Raw genomic sequence first — 8800 nt, forward strand, 5'->3', positions numbered from 1 at the left:
GTATTTTTAGTAGAGACGGGGGTTCACCGTGTTAACCAGGATGGTCTTGATCTCCTGCCCTCATGATCCGCCCGCCTCAGCCTCCCAAAGTGCTGGGATTACAGGCGTGAGCCACTGTGCCCGGCCAAAGTGTAACTTTTTTATAACTTTTTTTAAGTGAAACTTAAGTGTAACTTTTAAGTTAAGTTAAGAAGTATAACTTAAGTTTAACTTTTTTTAAGTGTAACTTAAGTGTAACTTTTAAGTTAAGAAGTTTAACTTAAGGATCTTTTTCATATATTTTCTTCTAGTAGTTTTATAGTTTCAACTCTTACATCTAAGTCTTTAATCGATTTTGAGTTGATTTTTGTATTTGGTGTGAGATGAGGGTCTAATTTCATTTTCTGCATGTGGATATTAAGAACATTGTTTTAAAATCTTTGTCTAATATGTGTGGTGTCTGGCCTTCCTCAGAGACGTGTTCTGCCAATTTACTTTCTTCTTTTGGATAGATCATATTTTTCTGTTGTGTGTATGCTTTATGAATTTTTGTTGGAAACTGGCCATTTGAAAAAACAGCGATCTCTCACAGTCTTTGCAGACAAATGCTATGGCAAGGCAAACCTTTAATGATTGGCTAAGTATACTCTAATCTTAGGGATCAGCTTGAGGAAAAAGTCTTCTCAGGTCTTTTCTGAGCATTTGTCCTGCCTGGATTGAGTGGGGCTTTCTTGATTCCTCTACATACATGGCTGCTTTTGAATGTCTTAATTTCCCAAAGACTCTCACCCCAGCTCCTCTTGTGAGCCTTAAATGGTTATTCTATGTCTCTAGCCATAATCTCTTGCCTAAGGCATCTGGGGGTCCATAGTCTCCTTGCAGCTTTCCTGAGCAGTGGCTGTCACTTCTCCTCACTTGAGATCTGAGTTAGGGGATACAGAAATGAATCCCTCAGGCAGTCCCCAGACAGGTTACAACATTGAAAATAAGTTTTACTATGCCCCATCAGTTCCAGGGAGGAAACTAGGAGCAGTGATGCTGCCTCCTCAAGACTAAGACCATGCCATGCAGGGCAAAAGGTTGGGCAAGGGTGAATAAAAACATCATGAAATTGCCTACAACTTTGAATGTTGCTTTTTCTTGCTTGGGCATTCATTTAGTTGCAACAGATCTTTGTTTTTTTTTTTTTTTGAGGCGGAGTCTCGCTCTGTCGCCCGGACTGGAGTGCAGTGGCCGGATCTCAGCTCACTGCAAGCTCCGCCTCCCGGGTTTACGCCATTCTCCTGCCTCAGCCTCCGGAGTAGCTGGGACTACAGGCGCCCGCCACCTCGCCTGGCTAGTTTTTTTTGTATTTTTAGTAGAGACGGGGTTTCACCGTGTTAGCCAGGATGGTCTCGATCTCCCGACCTCGTGATCCGCCTGTCTCGGCCTCCCTAAGTGCTGGGATTACAGGCTTGAGCCACCGCGCCCGGCCAGATCTTTGTTGTTAGTTCAGTCAGTTTTGGGTTGCTTTTGATGTTTCCATGGAGAAACAGAGTTGAAGCTTCCTAATCCACTATTTTTCTGGCATCATTCCTGTCACCATTTCTTTATATTAAATGCAATTCGATAATATTTTTAAGATTTTGCACCCACGATGTCCCTTTCTCCTATTCTTGTTGACAGGTAATGCAAATCAAGTAGCTTCATAAAATGAGTTGGGGATGTAAGCTGCATTTCTATTATTTCACATTTTACCCAGTATGAGGACCTTTTTGCAGTGAGAGAGTCCGTCACGGTCAGCCATACTGCCCAAAACTAAAATATACAATTTGAATCTTGCTTTTCCATGTATCAATATAGTATATACAATCAGTTTTGCAAAATAATAATTAGCTATTCTTTAAAAACCTTATTAACTGCATAATTTCATACATGGTATTAATGTACCATTATTTAACTACTACCCTACAACTGAACATTGAAGTTGCTTTCAATCATTCAATATAATTGTACTAGAATCTTGACTCTGTTATTTCAATGCTTGGGTATGCTAATCACATAGTCTAATTTTCATTGAGTCTAAGAGTGCCCTGGCAAAGCACTTCAATTTTATATACAGATACGGTTCAGATATATATAAAGATGGTTAAATTGAGTATGGGGGGCCAGAAGAGGCAGACAGAAAAGAAGCCAGATTTCAGGATATAAGAAATAGAACCTTGAAAGGGAAAAATTATGTAAGAGAAGAAAGAGTCTGAATCTGTGGAAATAAAGGTTCATGGTGAAACATAAGGTTATACTTGAACTTGTGCCTTAGGCACATAATTAAACTGAAATTATGTAAGTATACAGAGTGTATATATACACACAGAGAGAGACAGAAGTTCGTAAAAGTTAAATTACTGTATTAAGTGACAAAAAGTTTAAAGATTTTGATATATAGTCAAATATTTTCCCAAATAATTGTATCAGATTTTTCTCTAGGAAATTTATCTTAGTAGTGATTACAGCACTTTGCCCTGTACCTTTTAGGGGGAAGAGGATGTGGTATACAAGCTATTAGAAAGCAGCATCTTTCCCTCGGTATTTCCTGAAAACTCTGAGGGACCCAAGAGAGGGCTGCCTTCTAAGAGATATTGAACCTAGCATTCATTCAAATAGGCTCCCTGGGCCTGGGTCCATAGAAGAAAGCATTTGAACATGACCCAGAGAGATTTCAAAAAAAGAGAATCTAAGGGAGGAGGACTTGATTCCTGGTAGTTGAACAACAGTGAAGCCAGGTAAGCACAATCATTGAAGTTTAAATTTAAAACTCAGTAATAGTCTCAATATGGCATAATTACTCAAGAAAGCAGAGGAAGATGTATATCTCTGCCATGCTGAGCTTTCTCCATAGCATTATAGCACAATTTGTGTTCTTTAGACCCAATTTCTTCACATTTCTTACACACGAGGCTGCCTCAAAGGCAAGTCCACCTTCCCTGTTGATCAGACAGAAGAGATTCTCCATCTCTACCCATAAAGGCTGCAGGAGAATCAGTTCCACTTCTAGCCAAGCACACAGCCCCAGTCCTACAATTTTCTGGTAATGCCTCACCAAGCAGCCTCTGCTCTGCTCCCCGATTCTTTTTGCAGCCTCTGTAACTAGAGTCCTGTCCCCTTTCCTCCCAGCCCACGTTTTTGCACTGTCTACATTAGGCCCAGCTCTGTGTGAACTTTTTTGGCTAACCCACCATACACAGAAGGGGACAGAAATCACATCTCACCCTCAGATTGATTAAGGAGGGTGCCCGTACAACTGGGAAATTTGGAACCCATGGGAGCTGCAGCTGAGCCATCTTATAGAGGACCCAGTGCTTGTGGACTAGCCTGGGATCCTGGACACCCCAGTCCAACACCTGCAGCTGTGTAAAACTTTCCGTAGTTCAAAATCACTGCCTTCAAGCATACATCTGGAACACACCCCTTAAAAAATTAGCTGGGGATTGAGCTTACCAAATCCCTAGGGCCTAAAACTTACTGGCCTTCCTTAAACCTTGGGTCTAGGTTTACAGGTTAGATGTTTCCACTGAAATCCTTTATACTTTTGACTACAGGGGAAATTCTATCAGACCTGCACTCAGTATTTAGGCTATGTTGTTGACTCTCTTTAATGGGAAAGGAGATGGCATTCAGATCTCCTTAGAGTTATGTCAGAACAGCAGGTTAGTAGGAACTGCACACAGGGTGGGACAGAAGTTGTAAGAGCTACCTCCTAGGAAACAAAAATCATGCAACACTCTTTGCCCTCCTAGGACGTCACTTTGCATTTAGTTCAGGACAGCACTGCTCTCATCCTTCCCACCTTCTAGATGATAAACCAGCAGAGTATGAGGGTGCTTGGTTTTTCTTTTAGGATCTAACAATGAAGTTCATCAGTGCCTGGTCATGTTTCATCTAAAGAACCTATTCCCCAACTCCCCGCATGTTCAGGACTCCAGGAGGATGGGCAACCCTGGGAGCTCTGGACACCCACCAAGCCCGGCCTGACCATAGAGCACTCTGCCCTCCCTGCCTCTCTAGCTCTGCTCCAACACTGCAGATCCCTGGCTCACTGGTCCCACAGCTCTTTCAGGTGCTCCCCAGCCCATGCAGGAGCAAAAGTTCCACCCAGCCTATAGCTTCCAAGTGCACCATTCCTAAGTCCTCAACAGCCTGCAGTTTTGACAGAAGTTGCTACAGAGACAGGAAAGTGTTACCGGTGGAGGTTGTGCTGGTCACTGAAACATTCTGTTTGCAGGAGAAAAACAAAACTTGGTCTGTTCTAGGATCTATGTGTTTCCTTAAAGTCTTAGAATGAGCAACTCCATTTTGGTTTGGTTTGGTCTGTTGGGGCCTAGCACATGAGCTCAGTCCAAAACACTGGCCTCTCATAATTTTGTTTTTAAAAATTCCCCCTTTTTGTTCAGGTTCTCACTTAGGTGAGAGTGTAACCAAAACGTAAGGCCTTAGCGCCACTCTCAGTTACCATCATTTTGGGTTTCCAGTCTCAGCATATCATTCATAGGTTACGGGATCCTCATGATCGCATATTTATTTCACTTCTTACCATTCCAGTTGAAGAGAGACCATTTGACATTCTAGAGATGGCTGCATGCAAACATTGAAAACCTTTGAGAGAATACAGTGCACCAGGGTGCCTATTATTATGATGACTATTGGGAGGATAATACTGAGAGTCTGGAGGATGCTCCTTGCCCAGGGTCCCCATAAACCAAACCACCTAAAATTAAATAGATCAAATAATGAACTAAATGAAGAATCTACTAACTTAAGTAAACAATCTCTTCATTAATCCCCTACAACTGAATCTCTTAATCTTCATTTAATGTATTTCTCCATAGACTCCAAGTGCCAGCAGTTGCACAGATACTTCTCTGTTCAGTCAATTCTATCCTAACTTTCTCAAAAGAATTTAAAGTCTGTTGTGTAACTACGGCCTTTACAGTAGATGTTCTGAGAACATCTAACCTATGGGTTCTAGATTGTGAAGGGGTTGATTGTTCTCAGTGAACCATAAAAAACTTTCTTTACCTGGTGAAAGTACACTGTAGCATAATCATGGGAAAAGTTTTTATACAACAAGAAAACATGCATTGAACATGACATTGAATAAAATCCCTTTGTAAATGCTTAAATGGCCCATCGGGTAGCCAAATGTACCTGAAGCTTTGATTGTCTTCCCAGGAATATGAATTTGAAAAACCAAACATTGGTTATAAACTACTTTTGCAATTTATAAGTCAGCAGTTTCCATGGTAGCTTGATTTTTAAAGGTCAAACTTCCTCGGACTTCAAAGAACACTGGGGCCAAACAGCACCCACCAGACCCCCTGCTTAAGAACAGCAGCACAAGAGCCTGCATACATGCAAACCCCTCCCACTTTCCTATTCAACTGTAAACTCCAGATTCCAAACAATATTGGGGCCAAACAGTATTGCAACTGCAAGAGAAAATTCTAAAGAGGGCTTAGTACTAGGCCTAAGAACCTCTACCAAAGGAATCCCCCTGGGAGAGGCTGAGGTCCAGAGGATCCCCCAGAGCATCCCCCTTTAGGGTCCAATCTTAGAGCATCAGACGTCTTTGACCTTAGGTGAGAACCGGTGCCACTTTATATGTTTTCCCTCCAGAGGCAATGGCCTATTATGAGGTTTCCTTTTGTCTCTGGATGAAGGCCTTGACTTCTAGCATCCTTATAATTTGATAAGCCCATGCTTTACCATGGTTCCCATTCCACTAGAGTGATAGCCATGAACTTTAATGATAGGAAATGGAGGCTAGGTGGGTTTCTTTTGTCCTTAGCAGTAGAGTAAGGGAAGGGAAGAATTTAACACAAGGAAAGAAGGTTTAAGTCACCTGAAACACGTGTGAGCTCGCCCTGGAGAAGCTGTGTCACACATAGGGATCAGGGACCACAACCAGAAAAGACAGAAAAGTCACATGCACACGTATGTTTATTGCGGCACTATTCACAATTGCAAAGACTTGGAATCAACCCAAATGTCCATCAGTAACAGACTGGATTAAGAAAATGTGGCACATATATACCATGAAATACTATGCAGCCATAAAACAGGATGAGTTCGAGTCCTTTGCAGGGACATGGGTGCAGCTGGAAACCATCATTCTCAGCAAACTATTGCAAGAACAGAAAACCAAACACCGCATGTTCTCACTCATAGGTGGGAATTGAACAATGAGATCACTTGGACACAGGAAGGGGAACATCACACACCGGGGCCTATTGTGGGGAGGAGGGAGGGGAAGAGGGCTAGCATTAGGAGATATACCTAATGTAAACGCAGCACACCAACATGGCATATGTATACATATGTAACAAACCTGCACGTGGTGCACATGTACCCTAGAACTTAAAGTATAATTAAAAAAAAAAAAAGAGTCCTTCCCGCTTCTGGGCAGGGCAACTATCCCCATCCACGCCTTGGCCTTCAAGGCAGCACTGGAGAGTAGCCCCCAGCCAGAAACCTGCAGTCGCCTGCGTGTCTAGGCGCTGCCTACCAAGGATCCCAAGTTGGAAAGGAAAAGAAAAAGAGAGAGATTCCCCTGTATGGAGCAGAAAGGAAAAGGGAAAGAAGAAAAATAAATCCCAGACTTCGGGCTTACCTCCTGGCTGGCTTGCCAAAATATGTTACCAGTGAAGAGTGTCCAGGTTCTTGGCGTGTTGAACAAGGAATTGGACAAACACAAACAAAGCAAGGAAAGAATGAAGCAACAAAAGCAGAGATTTATTGAAAACGAAAGTGCATTCCACAGGGTGGGAGCAGACCGGAGGATAGGGGCTCTCAAGAGCCCGGTTTCAGAATTTCCCGGGGTTTAAATACCCTCTAAAGGTTTCCCACTGGTTACTTGGTGTGCACACAACGTAAATGAAGTAGGAGCCCGAGATCAGTCTGAATGGTGGCAGAAAGCGATCAATAGGAGGTTGAAGTGAAGTTACAAAGTTATGCCTTATTGCAAACATCTGATTGGTTGCAGAAAGCGAAGTTACAAAGTTACACTCCTATGCAAATGAAGACGTAGCCCTGGAGACTGGCCTAATTGGTTGTGGGAGGGGACTAATCAGAGGTATTTTCAGTTTTTCATCTGTCACTTAGGAAAGGAGAGGTTGCAAAGGAAGTAGCCTCTGGTCCTTTTGTTACTTGAGTGTGGCAAGTTGGGGTTTTCCTCCAGACTCTTATCCTCCCGCCCCAGAAGGGAGAGAAAACAGCCCGGGATAGGGGTGGGGGGTCTTCCCGGAAGTTGTGGGGTTGTGTTACCAGTGCCCCACCTCCTCCAGAGCCAGCAGACGCCCCAGAAATGAAAAACTAAAGCTGGAAGGTTTAGCGATGGAGCAGGATCAACTTACCAGCTCGCGCTGGTCCCTAGAAGCTGGATTCTTTGCAGGTGCAAGCACACCCCAGATGCCAGCGTGGGCCCTTGAGCAACGGGAAGTGAAAAACCTACGAGAACAGCTCTGAGTGATCTCTAGGGAGCTCTCGTTTCATTTTCATCCATGTGTATTTTCTAAGACAAAAAGGAAAAAAGGTAATTTAAAGAAAACAAAGAACAAAGAAACTTGTCGAGGCGCAGGCTACAGTCCGTCGGCTCACTCTCCACAGAGTGTAAAGAATGTGAATCCTTTTCTGTTTTCCAGCCCTCCTCGTCCCGCCCTCCGGCTGCCCATTTCCCAGAGTGTCCTGCATTTCTATTGGGCAGTTGGCGCTCCGGAAGTGTCCACATTCTTTATTATCGACTCTGCGCCTTTGCGCAATTGTCACTATTTTGGTTCATCAAAATTGAAGAAATACTAGGCTTTCTTACCATGCCCTTAAAGGGGTGACTCAACCTTTCCAGCTTTCCTCGCATTCCCAGAGCAGCCCTGCTGCCCTCTTGCTTTTTTAAAAGCACAGTGGCCACCAGGAACCAAGTCAGAGCAGCTGTGGATGAACAGGAGAGGACAAAGGTGCAAGGAGCGGATTGCTCCAGGAGAGACAGATTCAAATACCTAACCCTGGCAGTGTAGGGAGCATCTTGAGGTCATTTGGGAGATCCCTTTAGTTGAGATGCTCCAAGGGTTGGTCTCGCTGGATACAGCCCTCCTGCCACTTTACTTTCCTTTAGGCCCTTTATTATGGTAATTACGGTAATACATGTTTTTCCTGCTCACTTGTCTAAGAATTGGTGTCTCAATACATAGCTTTTGAAATGTACACAGGCCAAAATGACTCATCACAGGGGAATTTGCAAGTCTGAGTTGCTCCTTCTCCGCAAGCTCCACCTACCCCACTCTGGACTGCATTAACTGCCTACTGCCTATTCTAAAATCTTAAGGTACCTAGGAAGAGTACCTATTCACATTAAATAACGTAAACATTGAAAGCACATAGCTGTGCTTTTCTTCATCTCATCTAATACAGACACCAGCTCTACGGATACAGTCTTATCGAAGTGAAAAAACATTCTTCAGTCATTGGCTTAGAAAATGCTAGTGTAGGCTGGGAGCAGTGGCCCATGCCTACAATTCAATTCCAGGACTTTGGGAGGCCAAGGTGGGTGGATCACCTGAAGTCAAGAGTTCAAACCAGCCCGGCCAACATAGTGAAACCCTGTTTCTACTAAAAATACAAGAAAAGTAGCTGGGCGTGGTGGTGGACCCCTGTAATGCCAGCTACACGGGAGGCTGAGGCAGGATAATCACTTGAACCCGGAAGGCAAAGGTTGCGGTGAGCCAAGATCACACTACTAAATTCCAGCCTGGGCAACAAGAGCAAAATTCTGTCTTGGGAAAAAAAAAAAAAA

At 43.5% G+C, this 8800-nt stretch overlaps 1 protein-coding gene across 2 annotated transcripts in view; it reads right to left on the reverse strand.

The window, feature by feature from the left end:
- SLFN12 (schlafen family member 12) overlaps window positions 1–7746 on the reverse strand; it is a 26629-nt gene extending 18883 nt beyond the window's left edge. Inside the window, exon 1 of one of the 2 annotated variants that reach the window (XM_011951839.1) lies at window positions 7368–7746. The gene's annotated coding sequence lies outside the window, so the exon portion shown is untranslated. Of the gene's footprint in view, window positions 1–6625; window positions 6963–7367 lie in introns of those variants that run through there. The other variant, XM_011951838.1, reaches the window with a different exon arrangement.
- Between the last annotated feature and the right edge of the window lie 1054 nt (window positions 7747–8800).

Source organism: Colobus angolensis, unplaced genomic scaffold, assembly GCF_000951035.1.
Source record: "Colobus angolensis palliatus isolate OR3802 unplaced genomic scaffold, Cang.pa_1.0 Scaffold329, whole genome shotgun sequence".
Taxonomy (NCBI): domain Eukaryota; kingdom Metazoa; phylum Chordata; class Mammalia; order Primates; family Cercopithecidae; genus Colobus; species Colobus angolensis.